Here is a 21,614-nt window from a genome sequence, read left to right as displayed (position 1 = left end):
TCCGAGGATCGTGCTGATGACCAGGCTCAGGGGGGCGCCGCTGCAAGAGCGGCCGCCCTAGAACGACTGAAAACTTAGACTGCAGAGTCGCGGTAGTCTCCTGCACAATGTATTGCCCAAATTCTGCTCTCAGTGGGAGAAGGTCAAAGCTTGCTGCACACATTGGGTAATGCATCACGTCATACTATGGGGTGACTGGGCTTCTCGCAGTACCCAAAAGAACCGCAGTGCGGGAAACTCGCATTACCTTCCCTTAACGTTCCAAGTCTATTGCATTACCCCCAATTCTCCCCAACCTTCCTGCACCTCGCGTGATGATTTCATTTATTTATACACACTGCAGCTCATTAAGGCTATGACAGGATTTGGTGTACATGTATGCAAATATAATAGCGATATACAAAGACGGGAACATAACTGAAAAATGTAGATGGAGAAATGTAAAGGAATTATGGATCGATAATAACATTGTTTTGCAGTACCTTCCGGATCCGGCCACCTCTGACCTAGCGACGATGTCGGGAGCTCACAGCATGACATCGTCGGTAACATGACACGTGGTAACATGAAAATCATGACATGCATGTCATGTATGACATGATTTACATGCCACGCTCATGGCGCACTCGTGGTCGTTTCGCTAGATTGATATACACCAAAATTGGTATTGTGCTATGTGACTGTATGAAGAATATGAATAACAGGTCGTAGCATGAAAACCATGACATCCATGACATATATGTCATGATTTACATGCCACGCTCATGGTGCATTTGCGGCCGTTTCGCTTGCATGATATACACCAAAATTGGTATTGCGTGACACGACCGTATGACGAACGTAAGTGAGAGGTGGTAACATGAGAATCATGACGTGCAAGTCATGTACAACCTGATTTACATGCCATGCTCATGGTGCGCTAGCGGCCGTTTCAGTAGATTGATATACACCAAAATTGGTATTGCGCGAAGTGACTGTATGAAGAACATGAATAACAGTTGGTAAGATGAAAACCATGACATGCATGTCATGTATGTCATGATTTACATGCCACGCTCATGATGCATTCGCGGCCGCTTCGCTAGCTTGATGTACACCAAAATTGGTATTGCGCGCAGCGACTGTATGACGAACGTAAATGAGACGTGGTAACATGAAAATCATGGCATGCATGTCATGTATGACATGATTTGCATGCCACGCTCATGGCGCACTCGCGGTCGTTTCGCTAGATTGATATACACCAAAATTGGTATTGTGCTATGTGACTGTATGAAGAACATGAATAACAGGTCGTAGCATGAAAACCACGACATATATGTCATTATTTACATGCGACGCTCATGGTGCATTTGCGGCCGTTTCGCTTGCATGATATACACCAAAATTGGTATTGCGCGACACGACCGTATGACGAACGTAAGTGAGAGGTGGTAACATGAAAATCATGACGTGCAAGTCATGTACAACCTGATTTACATGCCATGCTCATGGTGCGCTAGTGGCCGTTTCAGTAGATTGATATACACCAAAATTGGTATTGCGCGAAGTGACTGTATGAAGAACATGAATAACAGTTGGTAAGATGAAAACCATGATATGCATGTCATGTATGTCATGATTTACATGCCACGCTCATGATGCATTCGCGGCCGCTTCGCTAGCTTGATGTACACCAAAATTGGTATTGCGCGCAGCGACTGTATGACGAACGTAAATGAGACGTGGTAACATGAAAATCATGACATGCATGTCATGTATGACATGATTTGCATGCCACGCTCATGGCGCACTCGCGGTCGTTTCGCTAGATTGATATACACCAAAATTGGTATTGTGCTATGTGACTGTATGAAGAACATGAATAACAGGTCGTAGCATGAAAACCACGACATGTATGTCATGATTTACATGCCACGCTCATGGTGCATTTGCGGCCGTTTCGCTTGCACGATATACACCAAAATTGGTATTGTTCGACACGACCGTATGACGAACGTAAGTGAGATGTGGTAACATGAAAATCATGACGTGCAAGTCATGTACAACCTGATTTACATGCCACGCTCATGGAGCGCTAGCGGCCGTTTCAGTAGATTGATATACACCAAAATTGGTATTGCGCGAAGTGTCTGTATGAAGAACATGAATAATAGTTGGTAAGATGAAAACCATGACATGCATGTCATGTATGTCATGATTTACATGCCACGCTCATGATGCATTCACGGCCGCTTTGCTAGCTTGATATACACCATAATTGGTATTGCGCGCAGCGACTGTATGACGAAGGTAAATGAGACGTTGTAACATGAAAATCATGACATGCATGACATGTACGACATGATTTACATGTCATGCTCATGGCGCACTCGTGGCCGTTTCGATTGCTTGATATCCACCAAAATTGGTATTGTGCTGTGTGACTGTATGAAGAACATGAATAACAGGTGCTGGCATTAAAACCATGACATCTATGACATGTATGTCATGATTTACATGCCTCGCTCATGATGCACTTGCGGCCGTTTCGCTTGCATGATATACACCAAAATTGGTATTGCGCGCAGCGACTGTATGACGAACGTAAATGAGACATGGTAACATGAAAATCATGACATGCATGACATGTACGACATGATTTACATGTCATGCTCATGGCGCACTCGTGGCCGTTTCGCTTGCTTGATATCCACCAAAATTGGTATTGTGCTATGTGACTGTATGAAGAACATGAATAACAGGTGCTGGCATGAAAACCATGACATGCATGTCATGTATGTCATGATTTACATGCCACGCTCATGATGCATTCACGGCCGCTTCGCTAAATTGATGTACACCAAAATTGGTATTGCGCGCAGCGACTGTAGACGAACGTAAATGAGACGTGGTAACATGAAAATCATGACATGCATGACATGTACGACATCATATACATGTCATGATCATGGCGCATTCGTGGCCGTTTCGCTTGCATGATATACACCAAAATTGGTATTGCGCGACGCGACTGCATGGCGAACGTAAATGAGAGGTGGTAACATGGAAACATGACATGCAGGTCATGTACGACATGATTTGCAAGCCACACTCATGATACATTCGCGGCCGTTTTCCTAGCTTGATATATATCAAAATTGGTATTGCGTGACGCGACTGTATGACGAACATGAATAACAAGTGGTAACATGGAAACCGTGACATGATGTCATGTATGTCATGCTTTACATGCCGCGCTCGTGCATTCGCGGCCGTTTCCCTAGCTTAATATACACCAAAATTGGTATTGCGCGAAGCGACTGTATGACGAACGTAAATGAAAGGTGTTAACATGAAAATCATGACATGCATGTCATGTATGGCATGATTTACATGCTATACTCGTGGTGCACTAGCGGTCATTTCGCTCGTTTAATATACACCAAAATTGATATTGCGCGATGTGACTGTATGACGAACATAAATGAGAGGTTTTAACATGCGAATCATGTTATGCATGTCATGTACGGTATGATTTACATGCCACTGTCATGGTGTGCTTCCGGCCGTATTGTTAACTGGATATATACAAAATTGGTATGGCACGACACGAGTGCGTGATGAACATAAACGACAGGTCATGCATTGTATATACCAGAATGTGCGTTTCATTGGCATGGTGTATACTACATTGTGCATGCATGCGTGCATGGCAAACATGCGATATATGGTGGACTAGATGCCATGGCATGAATGATTTCATTTGGCTCAAATATAAACAAGGCGATGTATGCAGCTCTTTGCTGGCTGCTTCGCATTACATCGATTCCCACAGTGCGTGGGATCTGCCGAATTTTTTATTTTTAGGAGCCACCGATGCTCCACGGGTTTTCGAAGTTCAACCTCCCACTCCAGTACTATAAGCATTTCGGCATAAAAAGTGGACGTTCGCGATCTGTATCAAGGCCGCTGAATGAAAAAAAGGAGGTGAAACATCCTACATTGCGTGCAGTTTACTTAAATATGATTCAGAAGCAGAGTTTCCAGACGCGACCGCGGGAGTGCTCCACATCAGTAAACCATGGGTGCCTCGATGCCAGTGCCGCCTACATCGAGGCACCCCAGTAAACCTTAAGAAACCACGGCAGTTTGAGGGAAAATGCTTGTCCGAACGCTAGGGAACGCTCTCGTTGAAGACAGATAGACAATAAGCGTTCATTGATATTTAGGCCGTTTGTGGTTATGGCGAGTGGTTGCCGTCTGGCAGGGCCCCACTTTGTAGCGTAGGATGTGAGGAGAGATAAGGCACGTGTTCTGGTCCTTTTACGCTTTAGATGCGAAGTATCTTATGGCGGAGTTCAATCCGGTGGTGGTGGTGGTGGTGGTGTGCGGCGTGACCACCCTTACTGTGCATGCGCATACCCTCTCCACTCACCCTCTCCCCTCCCCTCTCCACTCCTCATCTCCCCTCCCTCTCTCCACTCTTCCTCTGAAACGCGGGCTAGGCATGCCGAAATTCTCTCCTGCGCAACGCCGCGATGAGCACCAGCGCATGCGCATCCCCTCCCCGTCTTTCTCCTCTCCTACGCTGCCCCCCTCTCGCACGCCTGCCGACCGCGTTGCCCGCTCGCCCTGTGAGAATTAACGGCCAGGCTAGAGGGAAGACAAGACGCGCGTAGCGTTCCTCTTCGCGTTCCACGACGCGAGCTCGGTAGCATGCCCAAAGAACGCCAACGGAACGCAATCGTGCAAGTGCTCCGGCTTCGCATCGCCTCATGGTCCCCTTTAGCGGGAAATGGTGTAATTTTTTTGTGTTGCTTCGGCGGTTTCATCGGTGGTCGAAGGGTCTATCTTAATGCTAAACACATCTACAGTACTGCTCGGTGCGGCTCATCTTGTCTTACATGAAAGCTGTAAGAATATTAATGAGAACTAACAGACAATAATGCCAAGGAAAGTATAGGGGATGTTTTTAGTAATAATTGTAAGGTAATTGTGAAGAAAGAAAAGTGGACGAAAAGATAGCTTGCCGCGGGCAGGGACCGAACCTGCGACCTTCGAATAACGCGTCCGATGCTCTACCAACTGAGCTACCGCGGCGGCCATCCCCCCGTCCACTTTATGGGGTATATGTGTGCATTTGAACGTGGGAGCGTCAGTCAGCGCCGCCAGTAGCCATGACGGCGAGTGTGGAACACTCTTTTTCTGCCTTGTTGGCGTCACGTAGCACGTGAACTTATTACGAGCTGGCAGCTGACCAATAATCCCTCGCATACTACCTGAAAGCATCAAGTCTGCCAGAACGAGACCCTCGCTATGAATGAAGGAAAGAAGTGTTAATTTCAAGGGCTCGTTTTCTTTGTTATACACAATATTAATGAGAACTAACAGACAATAATGCCAAGGAAAGTATAGGGGATGTTTTTAGTAATAAATGTAAGGTAATTGTGAAGAAAGAAAAGTGGACGAAAAGACACATATACCCACATATACCCCATAAAGTGGACGGGGGGATGGCCGCCGCGGTAGCTCAGTTGGTAGAGCATCGGACGCGTTATTCGAAGGTCGCAGGTTCGGTCCCTGCCCGCGGCAAGCTATCTTTTCGTCCACTTTTCTTTCTTCACAATTACCTTACATTTATTACTAAAAACATCCCCTATACTTTCCTTGGCATTATTGTCTGTTAGTATTCATTAATATTGTGTATAACAAAGAAAACGAGCCCTTGAAATTAACACTTCTTTTCTTCATTGAAAGCTGTAAGGTTTCTTGTGTAAGAGTGTAACACGTACCCAGCTTTTATTCTACTATCACGAAATAATTTCCACGATGCCTTCGTGGATAATGTTCACCTTCTAAATAGCGGGCTGGTCCATCAGGCTTATGCGTATTATTGTACATATCAGGAACGTTCCGAGATTTAGAAACTTTTATGACGAACACGCGTTTCGATGATCGCGGAATAAGCCTTTTAGTTGGGCCGTTCCAAGACGCCCACAAACGCTAGAAACAAGAAGGCGCATCGCCGATGCAGCGCGGAAACAGTCCAGATCATGTGGATATGCCATCACATCCAAATATCAGGTAGCGAGAAGCAGTTGGAGGCTGCTGTGAGCAGGTCCCAGACCAACATCCATAAGGCCATTCTGGGTTGGGCTGACGGCATTCCGGACTACCGTATGTAGCAACGGGCAGCGTAGGCAGAAATTTGTTTCGGGGTGGAGGGGGGGGGGGATATCACCGTATGACGTCTTCATGACCTCACAGATGGCCGAAACGACGTAAAATCGCGTGCCGCCACATGCTGACGTCACCATATGATATCGTCGCGTCGTCAAAGGTAGGCCGATCGCGGAGGCACTGCAAGACCACGTGAGGTGCAGAAAACTTCACAATTCCTCCGATCCCGGAGGCAGTGGAAAACCCCATTGGGTGCGGAAGGCTTTGGGGCGGGACCAATGCAATCGACGTAGAAGAAAAAGAGGAGACGGCTTTCGATTTACAGTCGACTTCGGCAAATGCAAAAGGAACCTTGTGACTCTAATCCTCCTTAGCCTGCGCAAGCCGCTTCCCTTCACCACCGCGGATGTAATAAGAACTATTCCGCTCACCGCGTGGAGAACAGCGTTCGACAGACCGCACCTTTCTTAATTCGAAAGAACTTTCACCCTACAGGAAGGAACGAGAGGCTTCAGCTGGACTCAGTGGTGCGATTGGTTGCACCCCGTGGTTGCTCTGGCCAGGCGTTCCTCGGCTGCATTGCGCTTGCACGCGTTTGCTTCGGCAAGTCGGGCTTCGTGCTCCTCGTCCGTTTCGGCACAGCCCTTGTCACGCATGCACATTGTTCGTGATTGAAGCCGCGTTTTGTGTTGTCCGTGACTCTCGAGGCTTTCAAATGACAAACCTTACATTCCTAAGGTATACTGTTTCTCAGTCTTTTCATTCAGAGGCTGTGTCTGTACGTAGTGTGCTACTTGAGAGCAGTAAGTATAACGGGGGAGGTTGCGGGGCACTCTGCACTGTACTAAGGGGCAATGATGTTGTCCGTAAAGCTATTGTTGCGAACTGGTAAGCATCCGGAAAGCGCACGTGTTTCCATCGTCAATAGAACCAGTTCCACGTAGGTGCTGCTAGCAAAGCTATCTGTACAGCCACCATTACTTCTCTGGGTATCCTGCAAATTTCCTTCTCAACATTCAATTAGCCTTTTCGGTTCACGTAACCCCAATTGAGGATTTTGGACAAACGGCAAATTTGCTTTAAATCCTTTAGGCAAATATAACGAAAGAATTATTAATAACTACCGGTACTTATAACGTTCTATGATGTCTATTCAAAGATTTTACCAATTTAGGCCAGGAATCCACTTTTCATGCAACTGCTTATCTATTTACGTGGGCGTAAAGACGTAAATTGACCACCGGTAGCGTCTGCGTCAACAAAAGGGATGCACAAAAAATGAAACTGGCACTGATCGCACAAGATTTGAAATCGCGAAGCTACTCGATTCAATGGCGTTTCTTGGCTGGTGCTAGGTTTGAACTCGGCTGATGCTAGGCTCGAACTTGGCTATTTCTAAACTTGGCTGATGCTAGGTCTGAGCTTAGTTTATGCTAGGCTTTTTCTTAGTTTATTATGGCCATTCGATCAACCAGCTTCGCTCTTTCGACTCTCGCGCGGCCAGTTCAAGCTTCTTCATTTTATTTTTCCTCGGGCGTAATGTCCAAGTAATGTCCTCCGTCTAGCAACCACGACACCGCAGCATCGTTGTAGCCCATCGTCTTGCTCGACGAGTTTAGGGCACAGGCCAGCTTTAGCGGATCGTTGGCTTCTTCGAGCTCTTGTCCTTCAATCTCTTCTTTCTTTAATGGTTCGTCGGAAATGTCGCGAACGCGTCCAAACTTCACCCAGTCTATCCGAACGTCGTAGAACTTGTACACGGGAGTCTCCACCATGTACTCCAAAGAAGCCTAAATGCGCATTTTGCTCACCATGCCAGGCTTGCCCCCGAGCTTGGCAAGCCGTCTACGCTAGAAGTGAGCGTCCAGCCCGGCATCCTTTGGAACGCTGCGCGGCAGCAATTTTAAAGTTTCTTGCACGTCGATGCGCATGTAGATGACATTTCCCCGTATCCCGTACTGCCCGTAGCCGTGCGTGAGCCTTCGGATGTTCATGAACGGTATCCGCGGCGACACCATTCGCTCTTCCAACTCGAAGAGTCGCGGTAGAGATGCGGGCTTGTCGCGATACTTGAAAGCGTTGGTGACGCTAAATTGTGGAACGGGACCACGCACAACCGTCTCCCGGAACGTCCTGCACAACTTCAGTTCACCGTGGTCGTTCTGTTGCGGGAACATTTCTCGTGGAACTCGATAGCCATTGGCGCGCTTATCGTTGTATCGTTGTAAAGTTAAATTTCCGTTAAATCAAAGCCTATCGCACACGAATATTTCAAGGGAAAGCGCTTTGCTGTTTGAAGCGAGGTAGGGTTGCCTTATAACGCGTAGTTTAAAAGCGAGATTCAATAGAGAAGATGAAATATGTACATGATGTGGGGAAGCTAAGGAAACAATGGAGCATGTTCTGATTGAATGTGGCGATGTACATTCGGTTGTGTGTTAAGGCTCTGGCCTGCTTAAAGGCTTGGGTCATAGGGACAACATTAAAAAACGCCAGGCCTGCGCTGAAACCGCAGCACAGTCACAGCGAAAGCTGGAAGAGCGGCGTTTCTAGAGCCCGTTAAGCTCTCTAACTACAATACATGTACACTAGAAAGGTACCCACTACGCCACAAATCAAAATTTTTGTGAAGTTGGGAAGCACCCACTAAGCCATTATTCGTCATTCTATGGAGAAGCGAGGCACCAGCTACACGTCTGTAAGGCATTATGTGCACTTTGTTGACGTGACGACGGATGACGATGAAGAATTAGGGCTCAGCCCTTTGTAATGGGTTGGAATCTTTAAACGGCCCACCAGTTATGTAATTTGCATTGGGTGACGCCCGGTCGCTATTTCTCTCTCCCGTCATGCTGTATACGTTGACGTGGTGAGAGAGACGGGGGGGGGGGGGGGGGGGAAGAACTTTATTGAGACCCTGAGGTAATGGATCATGCGCTTATGGGCTTCCTTGGCAACCAATACAAGTGCACTTGCGAGGAACCCACTACGCTATAAATCATGGTAATCTTACTGAGACCCCGAGGAAGTGGATCATGCGCTTATGGGCTTCCTTGGCAACCAATACAAGTGCACTTGCGAGGAACCCACTACGCTATAAATAATTGTAATTTTTTAAAAGTAGGGCAGCAGGCACTGTGCCATTTTTCGTCATTCTACAGAGAGCGTTGGTACCTGCTAAACGCATGTAAGGGATTATGCCCACTTTGTTGATTCTGCGCCTGATGACGATGAAGAATTATGGCAGAGCCCTTTTGTAATGGGTTCGAAGCATTCAACAACCTACTCGTTGCGCAATTCGCAATTGTTTGACGCCTGGTTACAGAATTCGCGTTGTGCGACGCTTGGTGCTTATTTTAATCTTCTACCACGCTATATTGCATATGCTAATGTGGTTCCTTCCCGACATGAAGCCTGTATAGGACCTTTTTGCAAAGCAGTTTCAAGCACCGGCATGGCTCAGAGGTTGAATACTGGGCTCACACGCAGAGGACCCAGGTTCGAACCTCGTTCCATCCTGGAATTTTTTTCTTATTTCGAGCGATAGTGGTTACGGACACCGGCGGCGGCGGCGGCGGCGGCGGCGGACAACTACGGCGCCAAAAACGGCCGGTGAAATGATCTCATAACAGCTTTCGCTGTAAAAAACTGATAAATTCACAGCCCATTTTTTCTGCCTTACCGGAGATTACCCTCACTTTTCCAGCATTTTTATTTTGCTTTGTGCCTACTTTTCCGCCACCAGAGATCCAGTCGTCCTTTCTGTCACCGACCTGTTTACCTTTTACAGCGAAAGCTGTTATGAGATCATTTCTCCGGCCGTTTTTGGCGCCGTAGTTGTCCGCCGCCGCCGCCGCCGGTGTCCGTAACCAGTATCGCTCGAAATAAGAAAAAAAACTAAATAAGAAAAAATTCCAGGATGGAACGAGGTTCCAACCTGGGCCCTCTGCGTGGGAGCCCAGTATTCAACCTCTGAGCCATGCCGGTGCTTGAAACTGCTTTGCAAAAAGGTCCTTTACAGGCTTCATGTCGGGAAGGAACGACATTAGCATATGCAATATAGCGTGGTAGAAGAGTAAAATAGGCACCAAGCGTCGCACAACGCGAATTCTGTAACCAGGCGTCACACAATGCGAATTGCGCAACGAGTAGGTTGTTGAATGCTTCCAACCCATTACAAAGGGCTCTGCCATAATTCTTCGTCGTCATCAGGCACAGCATCAACAAAGTGCGCATAATGCCTTACATGCGTTTAGCAGGTACCACGGCTCTCTGTAGAATGACGAAAAATGGCACAGTGCCTGCTGCCCTACTTCACAAAAATTACAATGACTTATAGCGTAGTGGGCTCCTCGCAAGTGCACTTGTATTGGTTGCCAAGGAAGCCCATAAGCGCATGATCCATTTCCTCGGGGTCTCAGTAAATTTCTTCGCCCCCCCCCCGTCTCTCTCCCACGTCAACGTATGTTATACAGCATGACGGAAGATGGAAATTGCGACCGGGCGTCACCCAATGCAAATTACATAACTGGTGGGCCGTTTAAAGCTTCCAACCCATTACAAAGGGCTGAACCATAATTCTTCATCGTCATCAGTCGTCGCGTCTACAAAGTGCACATAATGCCTTACAGACGTGTAGCTGGTGCCTCGTTTCTCCGCAGAATGACGAATAATGGCTTAGTAGGTGCTTCCCAACTTCACAAAAATTGTGATTTATGGCGTAGGGGGTACCTTTCTAGTGTACTTGTATTGCAGCCCCAAGAGATCTTACAACGGGCTCTAGAAACGCCGCTCTTCCAGCTTTCGCTGTGACTGTGCTGCGGTTTCAGCGCAGGCCTGGCGTTTTTTTTTATGTAGTAAGAGAACCTGAATTCAGCTGGATGAGACTAGTCCGTATTGTAATAATAATAATATTAATATTATTAATAATAATAATATATTGAGCTTGGTGCAGCGCAAGTCACCGCCCCCTTATAAAGGGGACGCTGTTCCATCAATCCACTAATATCGAAAAAAAAAACTCACATGGTGTCTTATGCGTTCGCCTAAGACGACTAGAAAGCGAAAGCCATGTTTTTCTTTTTCTTCTTTGTCTATTATATCGATCTCCCCGCGCTCGAAATAGTTCTGCACCTAGCGTGGCTTCGGACTGCCTCCGGCATCGGAGGCATTTGAAGCTTTCTACATGTCATGTGCCTCCAGGATCGGCGTACCTATGACCAAGTTACGACGTCCTGTGATGACGTCATCACTTGAAACTACATTCAGATGTCACGGTGACGTCTCGAATACTTCATGGTGGCGCCACAAATTCTAGCGATCTCTGACGCCGTTTATAATAATTCTCAACAGCGAACCTGTGTTAGCAAATTGTTCCTTGCATCACGCATCACGAAACTACCATCATCATAAACGGGTATGTGCCCCAGAAATTGGGTGAATCCCACTACTCACCACAGGTCCACTAAAAAGGAAGAAGGCAACAGTTAGCCAAACACGAGGGAACGGGAAAGGCCACGGCGGCTGCGAGAAGACCCCGAAGCGATGGAAGGCCTACGCCAACGACGACCTGTCCGCAGATCTATGAGAGGTGCGAACGTTCGGTTTCCGACCGAGTTTCTGTCTCTGGAGTTTGGATATCTGTGTTGTGGCTGTAGCTGCATGAGAGATGCGAACGCTTGGTTGCAGCGCGAGTTTGTCTCTTTTTGGACATCTGCGTCGTGTTTGTGACTGTCTGTGATTTAACTCGAACCTCTCTGCGCTGAGAATCAACGTTGAAACAATCTAGCATCACCTAGCTAAAGCCTAGCAACGACCTAGAAGCAACCTAGAAACAACCCTCATCACCTAGCTAAGGAATAGAAACGACCTAGAAGCATCCAGATTCGTGTTCAGAATCGTTTCGCTGTGTCAAGCCCTGCGCGGCTTACTACAGGCTTCGCCAATTTTTTAAAACGGAAGTATTTGATGCCGGGGTCCACCAATACGTCAGTGACGTATTTCCGTCACGGAAATGACGTCGCAAAAATGCACACAATCAGACGACAAAGAAAAGAGTTCCGCCAACGGGAGTCAAACCCACGACCTTTCAGTCCGCGACAACAGATGCCGGGCACGCTATCCACTGTGCCACGGTCACACACTGTGGAAGCTTCACAAACGCACCGTTTAGATTTCACATTTTCCTGTCACTGTGCTCTACGTCGGCGGGGTGGTCTCGCCCTCTGAGAGAGGTAAGGAGAAGTTATGCATCATGACCATGGCCTCCGCGATTAGCTCCTGCAACGCGTCGTTGCTACGCGTCCGTCCCGTTCGGCGCGTTTCCAATAGGAGAAGTGCAATTTTGTCAATGGCTTAACACACCGCCAAGTGGCGACCTTAGCCCAAGCGTCGGCCTCACTCATAGCATCCATCCATACCCAAAATTGCTCTGCGACGCACACCTGGTCGCCTGGCTGTAACACCGCGTTCCCCGCTTACGCTCGCCAGGAGGAAAATTGCGGCCGGGCTAGAGGGGAGACACACGCGCGTTCCGTTTCACTGGTCCAACCGTGATGCTCAATAAATCTTTAACATGCCTTGGGATCGCGAGCGTAGCCCAATTTCGGCGTCCAATCAGCAACGCTCTCCTGGCTGTCACACCGCTTCTTCTGATTACGCTCTCACCGTTAACTAATACAACCACCACAAGGGTTTGTTTAATGATTGATCACGGACGTTAGTCGTCGCAATAAAGATGTACCACCAAGCGTCAACATGAGTGCATCCACGTTAAATGGTGCTATAGCTGCCAAACACCAATAGACATTGTGCAAGCTCTCTTATATCAACGTACCGTAAACACTCAACTACTGCTGTAAGGACGCGTTTTTCCTGTTATACCAATTCCTGTGATGGAACGATCAACCATGTTTTTTTTTTTTTGCATCACTCGTGTTGGAGCCGATTGTCTCTTTTCGCCTTTGATGAGGCATCTAAGGCTTTCGCCTTAACTGGAACCTACCACCGTCGCAAAATTTGAAGGCCCCTCCACGCAACGAACGAATGGGTGACGAGAGAGGGGAAAAAGTCAACCACAGGAAATAACAATGCTCGCACAGAAATGTGTGACGCATTGTCTTTCACCTCTGCCCTATGCTGGTGACGTGTGAATTAAGACAGTTTCAAATTTACAGCGAAAGCTGTTATGAGATCATTTCACCGGCCGTTTTTGGCGCCGTAGTTGTCCGCCGCCGCCGCCGCCGCCGGTGTCCGTAACCAGTATCGCTCGAAATAAGAAAAAAAACGAAATAAGAAAAAAAATTCCAGGATGGAACGAGGTTCGAACCTAGGCCCTCTCCGTGGGAGCCCAGTATTCAACCTCTGAGCCATGCCGGTGCTTGAAACTGCTTTGCAAAAAGGTCCTATACAGGCTTCATGTCGGGAAGGAACCACATTAGCATATGCAATATATAGCGTGGTAGAAGAGTAAAATAAGCACCAAGCGTCGCACAACGCGAAATCTGTAACCAGGCGTCACGCAATGCGAATTGCGCAACGAGTAGGTTGTTGAATGCTTACAACCCATTACAAAGGGATCTGCCATAATTCTTCATCGTCATCAGTCACAGCATCAACAAAGAGCGCATAATGCCTTACATGCGTTAAGCAGGTACCACGGCTCACCGTAGAATGACGAAAAATGGCACAGTGCCTGCTGCCCTACTTCTCAAAAACTACAATGATTTATAGCGTAGTGGGTTCCTCGCAAGTGCACTTGTATTGGTTGCCAAGGAAGCCCATAAGCGCATGATCCATTTACTCGGGTTCTCAGTAAAATTGCAATGATTTAGAGCGTAGTGGGTTCCTCGCAAGTGCACTTGTATTGGTTGCCAAGGAAGCCCATAAGCGCATAATCCATTTCCTCGGGGTCTCAGTAAAGTTCTTCGCCCCCCCCCCCCCCGTCTCTCTCCCACGTCAACGTATGTTATACAGCATGACGGGAGAGGGAAATAGCGACCGGGCGTCACAAAATGCAAATTACATAACTGGTGGGCCGTTTAAAACTTCCAACCCATTACAAAGGGATGAGCCATAACTCTTCATCGTCATCAGTCGTAGCGTCAACAAAGTGCACATAATGCCTTACAGACGTGTAGCTGGTGCCTCACTTCTCCGCAGAATGAAGAATAATGGCTTAGTAGGTGCTTCTCGACTTCACAAATATTGTGATTTATGGCGTAGTGGGTACCTTTCTAGTGTACTTGTATTGTAGCCCCAAGACAGCTTACAACGGGCTCTAGAAACGCCGCTCTTCCAGCTTTCGCTGTGACTGTGCTGCGGTTTCAGCGCAAGCCTGGCGTTTTTTTTTTTCTCAAAGAAAGATTAAGTTTTGGGATCTCTTTAGGAATGTCACCGTCGGAGATGTCGCGTCGCTCGTATACATTTTTCGCTGATGGATGACGAGTGAAAAATGGAAATTACCCTACGTCTGATAGAAAATGGCATGCTGCTATCCCACGCTGCCCGAAAAATTCCCAAAATAAGTTACAAGTAGGGTGATTACCCTACGGTTGGAAACACTGGTTTTCGGATAGAGAACAACCAACTTCGGCTGCTTTCGGTTCCTCTTTTTCGAAATCCAAATATTACAGGCTGCCCGCAGTGCCGTGATATTTATAAAAAGTAATCGCTGCGGCTTTCTGCCTGCACGAATAGCGAGATTGTTTGGGAGATCTAAAAAAAAAAAGATCGGGCCTTTTTACTTGCCCTTTAAGAGCTTCGTTTGAAATTGCTTATAGAAACGACACCTCCGCTGCTTATGCACGCGATAAAGCGAAATTCGGTTTTAAAGCAACTGCAGTGAGTTCATGTGGAGCAGAAATCTTGAAAATTCCCTTTACTTTGCTTGCATTGTCATTGCTGGTATCTACTGGTCAATACTAGGGGCGACTACCAAAGGTTGGGACGGATGGACGTCTTCAAGATATTTTTTTTTTTACTTTACAGACATAATGTGAGGCATCATAGATATAACCTATTGATTGCACATATGTCTTTCATTCCGCTTTTGGTTCGGGCTGCCTATTGCGATAATCTAAACCTGCAGTTTCGGTCACGCGATTTATTCCATGAACCATACACAGACGGCTCTAATCATCTGCAGACTGCTTATTCCGTGGCATATGGTCAATCGTTATGTTACACCACATAAAACGTTGTTTACTACGGTAAACTTAATTTATGTTTGCCTGATGTCCGCTGAATTGAACGAAGGCTTCACCTACAGTATCTCGCATAGAGCCTCAGATGCATATGGTTCTTGCTTCCCTTCCACTCTGTAAAACCTTGAGGCAATGGACAGAACCAAAGAGTGACAAAAAAATTGCAGTGGAAACATAGCCGTAGGTATGGGAGCAATTCTCTAGCATTGACTTCACCCTACTGCACGGATCCGTATCTCATTTTAACATTTATCTTTCTCTTATATTTACTTGAAAAACGCGCATTCCGCCGATTCACATATTTTTCGTAAAATTTCATGCGATTAAATTGAATTACTAGAATGGCAAGCAGAACGTATCAGTAAATTCAGTACCTATTCAATTGCAGTGGTACCTAACACTAGCGAACAGTAGCCTACATTAGGCAAAAGAAGTGACATTTGCAAGTGCAGTAGTATTCACTCATGTCCTGAAAATATACCCTAATGTCCCTCTGGTCATATATTTGCACGCATTAATATATAAGACTACAGCTACGAGCCAAGCTTAACAGCAGACATATAGCACATTAATCTCTCCATTACGTCATAGCCCATCACACATCTTGCACTTTATAAGTTAATACTCTGTAATAATAATAATTGTTGGGATTTAACGTCTCAAAACCACGATATGATTATGAAAGACGCCTTATTCCTCAAGTTTTGACCATCTGGTGTTATTTAACGTGCACCTAGCGAAATCTAAGCACACGGGCCTCAAGTATCTTGCATCCATCGTGATGCGGCAGCCGCGGCGGGGATTCGACCCCGTAACCTTCGGGTCAGTAGTCAAGCACCATAACCACTAGACCACAGAGGCGGTTAAGTTACTGCTCTGTATAGGCACATGCATGTTGCTGGAGTACATACCTGCCGGTAGGTGCCCCGATACGGGTTCCAGCTGCGCCACTTGCCGCACACGAACTGGTCCAGCTCGAGGCACGGGTCTCCGAACCAGTCCATGTCGTAGGACATCTGTTCGACGGCCAGCAGGCAGCCCGATATAGCCGCCTCAGCGTTGTTGCCGTTCCTGCAGCTCTTCTTGAGGTCGTCGGTGACGTGAAACATCTTTAAGCGCCGAAGTCCCGAGTGTTGCTTCAGCACAAGGGCCGCTATCAGGAACACGAAGATGAGCACAGGGGACAGCACCATCACGGCAATTATGGACTTCCGGTACGGATGTCCAGGGTGCGTGTCCTTGAGATTCATGAACCTGGGCAGCTTCGAGCTCCGAACTGTTGGCAGACGGAAAATGGTGAAGAGAATATTAGCTTCCGTGAAATCGCTGCACCAGTGACACCTTTCGGTGGTTGCTAGAGAGGCGGAAAAACTTTATCCGGATGCTGGGGCTGCCCTTACCCTCAGTCTACAGTTTTGCTGGGGTGACTCCTCACCGCTGTCTGAAACTCGGCTTTCAAAAAGGCGTCCCCAATTTCGGTTGCTGGCAGAGGCAAACTTTCTTGTAAAGGGCCCCTTACCACACCGAGTTCAAAGACGAGGAAGTGGTTTCTTTCCCGTCTTCACTAACCTTCCTAAGGGCGATATCACCTCCTTGCGACTTATTTCTTAAAAGCACATGCACAATGCGAGCGCTAAGCGTGGAGCCTATCAGGATTTCGCGCTTGTCGGCTACACGATATTATCTCCGAATGCGCAGTCCAAAACGTACAAAATGAAGTGAAATCAGTTGATCGCGCACGATAGACATGCGAGACAAGAAAGAACGGGTGGGCGGCTGCATGGCAAAGCAATGCAGGAGACAATTCACAACAGATATTTCTCGTATATGGACCAATCGAGAATATGTACCGTAATGACGTCGCGTGAATCCCAGTTCCTGCATCACGAAGTACACAAGAAAGACGAGAAACGCCAGGAGAGAATAACACGCTCGTTTTTTGTATTTTCAGAGGGCCCTTTAAGGCGAAAACCTGAGATGCCTCATCAAAGGCGAAAAGTAACTAGCGTAGGCGGAAGCGTCAACACTAGTGACAGAAAACATCATCACTATTAGAGGACGTCACAGGTCACAAAAACTTGCGACACCATGATGTCATCGCGATGTCACTATGACGCAACGTCACTTGACGTGATAGTGACGTCACGGGACGGAGAATGAAAGAAAATGGTTTTCGCCTTCCAGTCTCTTAGGCAAGTGCATAACGTGTGATTTTAGGGGCGAAGCTCCTTAAAGCGGCACCCGTTCGTCCCTCGTAGTCGTAGTGCGTAACCAGTCCTAACGCTAGTACCAGATCTTGACCTCCAAGGTGGTGCCGGTGGGAGATGTTTCCTGTGCGTTGTTGAACTATAAAAAATTAGCAGCGTGCGCGTTAACTAAAAGCCGAATTCTTCTGTCTATCATTCCCCATTAGCAGCCATTGGCATGTTCCAGTAGGAAACGTTAGTAGAAGTAGAAGTGTAACTGTTAGCTAAAAGTCGACTTCTTCTGTCTCTCATTCCCATTAGCAGCCATTGTTTACCTCCAAGGTAGTGCCTGGTGAGATTTCTCCTGTGCGTGATTAAACAATAAAAATTTTGTTCAAAACGCCGTTGATTGATGAAATTAACCAACGAAAGACGCCAGATGTTTTCTAAAAGCAAAACGAAAGAACGCCAGATGTTTCTAAAGCAAAACGAAAAGACGCCAGCTGCTTAACTAAGACGCCAGATGTTTTCTAAAGCAATGGTTTTCTAAACAATGACAATTCACAGCGTACATGTAAAATTAAAGTGAGCTGCAAGTCGTCATAACTCTCATCGAACCTTTAGTATAAACGCGCCCGATCTCACGTCGGTGATGATGTACTGGGCAGAATTCACGGAAGATTCACGGTTTACCGATGAACCTCCGCAGCTTCGCCCACTCATTATCATTCACTCAGTGGATATGCTGTGATTTTTTTTGCTTATTAAGCATTCGTTCTATGAGAATCCTTCGCATGCTCAGTATTACGTGTTGTTGGGCGCTGTTGGCTCGCGATTATTTAACCGAAACTGGAGCTCTGCAAGGAACGTGGCACAAACGACGCAAGGTGGACGCAGTTTCGTTGAAGTACCACCACTTACTGTTGTACGGGGCGGCCGACAGAGGAACGTCGGGAACGCGCAGCAAGTCGGGGTCGTCCCTCTCATCGGAAAAGTACACGTTCTTGCCCTGCACCCTCTTCGAACGGGACCGCGCCTCCGGGGTCGTCGAACTCGCAGCAGGGAGTACGGCAGCCGAGGCATCCAGCCGCGGTTCGTCATCGTCGCAAGCCCACCGAATTTCCGACACTGTGCTGAGGCGATCCAGGCACTTGAGCGAGCGGGCGTTCTGGCCTTCTGTGGCCGGCGACGGGACGTCTCTCGAGGCGCGCCTGAGCAGCGACAAAATGGCAGCCGTGCGTGGAGTCGTGCGACCGCTGGTGTCTCTCGTGATGATTGAGGTCCACGAAGTCCCCGGAGAGCGCAAGGGCGTCGACGTTAACGTCGGAGACAGCGGAGGAGACAGCGTCATCGTCCTATCCCTGCTGGCTGCTTCGGAAACCGGAGTCTGCGGTCCGCCTGGGAAGGTCGACTTCTTGGGCAGGCTGTCCTCCGCATTCTCGCGATGACGTACCACGGGCGTGAAGGCGCTAGGTGCCTCTGGCCGGGATATGGCTTTCTCTTCAAAGTATTTCCCCTGAAGTGTAACGGAGTGTCTGATAGGGGTGCCGGATTCCTGGGACACGCGTGTATCTACGGCGGCTGTAGGCTTCTTTTTACCCATTGCTCTATCGTGCTCTTTAGGAGTGGGGCTCGTTGGGGTTAGAACCTTGTGTTTGTCATGGTGGCGGTGGTGTCTATCCCTCATTCTGAAGAAGCCGGGCACTCTAATCTTTTTCCTCTTCCTCAGTGAGGAGGTCCGCGACTGGCTTGTCGAGCTATTGCGTGTGCTGCTTGGCGAGACGTCACCCGCTGTCGTGGACATCGTCGTCGATAATGCCACTAAATCCGAGTCGCTGAACGCTTTCTGTACGCCGGCGGCAGCGGAGGGAGCTTTCGCGGCTGCTCGGTTCCGCGTATCAGGTTGAACGCTTTCCGCGCGGTGGATACCCTGGGTGTTGCTGGGCCGCTTGGTCGATGAGACATCGGGTCCGCTTATGGCTCGGTGCCGCTGGCTCATAACTCTCGGCGTCGTCTGGCCAGCGGGCGTCGCCTGGCTTGTGGTGTCGCTGCTAAGTGCGGACGAGACGGTGCTCTGCGTGGGCCCTTCGTCACCGGACAAGCGGTTTTCAGCTTGGAACGCAGTTCCAGTATTGGTGTGGGCGCGGGAAGGCTCATCTTCTCCTTCGGTGCGGGTTCCCACGCTCGCCTGCGTCCACAAGACCGACTCGGACGCTTCTGACGGCGAAGAAGCCACAGATTCCGCAGGCGACGTTCTCTTCGAGCTTGACTTGCGTCCTTTACCCTTCGACTTGGAGCGCCGTTCCCTCTTGCGTCCCTTCATCACGACAGATTTCACGACTTAGAGCAGGACTTGCGCGTACGCTGATGTCTTCCTTCTTCTTCACATGTTGTCGCGAGACCGGCACCTGCCCTAAAATATGTGGCATATACCCACAACAAAATGTCAGTCAACATGATATATGGGAGACATTGGCTGTGAATTTAGACTGTGCAACACTCATCAATGAGGCTTTAAGTGCCTCATCAGATGCTGACCCTGAAAAATGTGGCGTCCGGTACAAAACGCCACGTAATCTTAAAGATCAGATCTGAGGGATTCTGCGTCAGGTATCCTACCACAGTCACGCCAGTGCTTGAAACTTCCTTAGAAAAGGATTCCACGCAGGCGTCATGTTGGGCTGGGGGTGACGTTAACAGACGTAATACTGCGTGACAAAAGCGCAGAACTGCACCAGGAGTCACACCATGTAAATTTGCTAAGGAGTGAGTGTTTTATAGCTTCCCACCCCATTATGAAGGGCTCATCAGTAATTCATTATTATGTCATCATCATCAGCCAGAGCACCAACAAACTCCGCAGCTAAGTCGCTGCTCGTATTACCTTCCAAATTAGTAGTGGGTACTTCGCTAAAGTCTGCCCACATTCTGAAGATACATACAAAGAGAAAATTGTTTGCATGAGGCATTCGAAGGGTTGAATTGATTGAAACGGGATAACCTGGGGCTAAGTAGTGACCTACTTTCCATTCAAGCCACTTCAGTTCGTGCAGTATTGGCGTAATTCTGACTCGAACGCTTACATCAGAACCAACGTTCCCTTTGTCGGTCATATTCGTAGCGACATGTCGCGGTAATCTTGAGTAATTGCTCAGAGAAGTCGTTATACTAAAAAAAATTGATGTCGCGTTTGAATCCGTAGGGTTGTAGTTGCTTATTGCGGCTCATTTGGCTGATATGAATGCACCAATGCCTTCGCTTTCTCGTGCTACGGTCAACGTGGAAGCTGACCCATCTTTCATAAGAATCGGTTTTAATTGGAAACTCTTTTCGCAAAAGCGGTTCAGTTGGGCTGCGATCACTGCAGTCAATGCAATCGACTGAAGAAGATGGTTTTCAGCTTAGAGTCGTCTTAGGCGAATGCATATACACCGGGTGAAATTTCATTTTGCCTAATAAGTAAATATACAGGCTCTACACTGTATTAAAATATTGGCTAGATGAAGGGTATTTATCCCACACAACTATACTCGTCATCTGCCTGGAGCGCTTTCCTTGCGTTATCACCGCGGTCCCGGCACTACCCGGTCATCAATGCCGTGCGCGCTATCAGCGTGACATCATTTTTGATAGGAAAGTAGCGAGAGCTGGAGCTTTCAAGCAAAGAAAAGCGAGCGGGCAGCCGGATGACGATTATTTTTCCGTTGCAAGAAATGCTCCCCAAATACTCGATATCCTTTCTCGCAGAATGTAGCAAACAGCGTGGGAACTTGTGACGTCATGGTGAGAATACGCGGGAACCTCAAGACGACGTCGCCACCTGCCCCTCTGTTCTGGATATTCTGTATTTCGGCCACGTTGTCAAATTCCGCCATCATCCAAGTCTGATTGGCCCGGAGGGCTGCTACGAGCTCTCCGATTGGCTTAAAATGCCGCCATCACAAAATTTGACGAGATGGCGGAATTTGTCAGTGTCCAGGATAGCACCCCTGCATTAGTGGCACGAGCAAGGAGTGACGCTATCGTTTCTCTTCCAAGCACTTCCGGTCGAGTTCATCCGGTT

The 21,614-nt window shown here is 47.9% G+C and overlaps 1 protein-coding gene across 1 annotated transcript in view; it reads left to right on the top strand.

Annotated features, from left to right (window-relative positions):
- The window catches only part of LOC119398811 (neuron navigator 2-like), a gene marked incomplete at its 5' end in the record, with an annotated part of 180,182 nt that overhangs the window by 95,436 nt on the left and 63,132 nt on the right, over window positions 1-21,614 (top strand). The window lies entirely within an intron of this gene.

This window comes from Rhipicephalus sanguineus, chromosome 7 (genome assembly GCF_013339695.2).
Source record: "Rhipicephalus sanguineus isolate Rsan-2018 chromosome 7, BIME_Rsan_1.4, whole genome shotgun sequence".
In the NCBI taxonomy this organism is placed as follows: Eukaryota; Metazoa; Arthropoda; class Arachnida; order Ixodida; family Ixodidae; genus Rhipicephalus; species Rhipicephalus sanguineus.
Note: the sequence above shows the minus strand (reverse complement) of the source record. Positions and strands in the feature narration are given on the sequence as shown.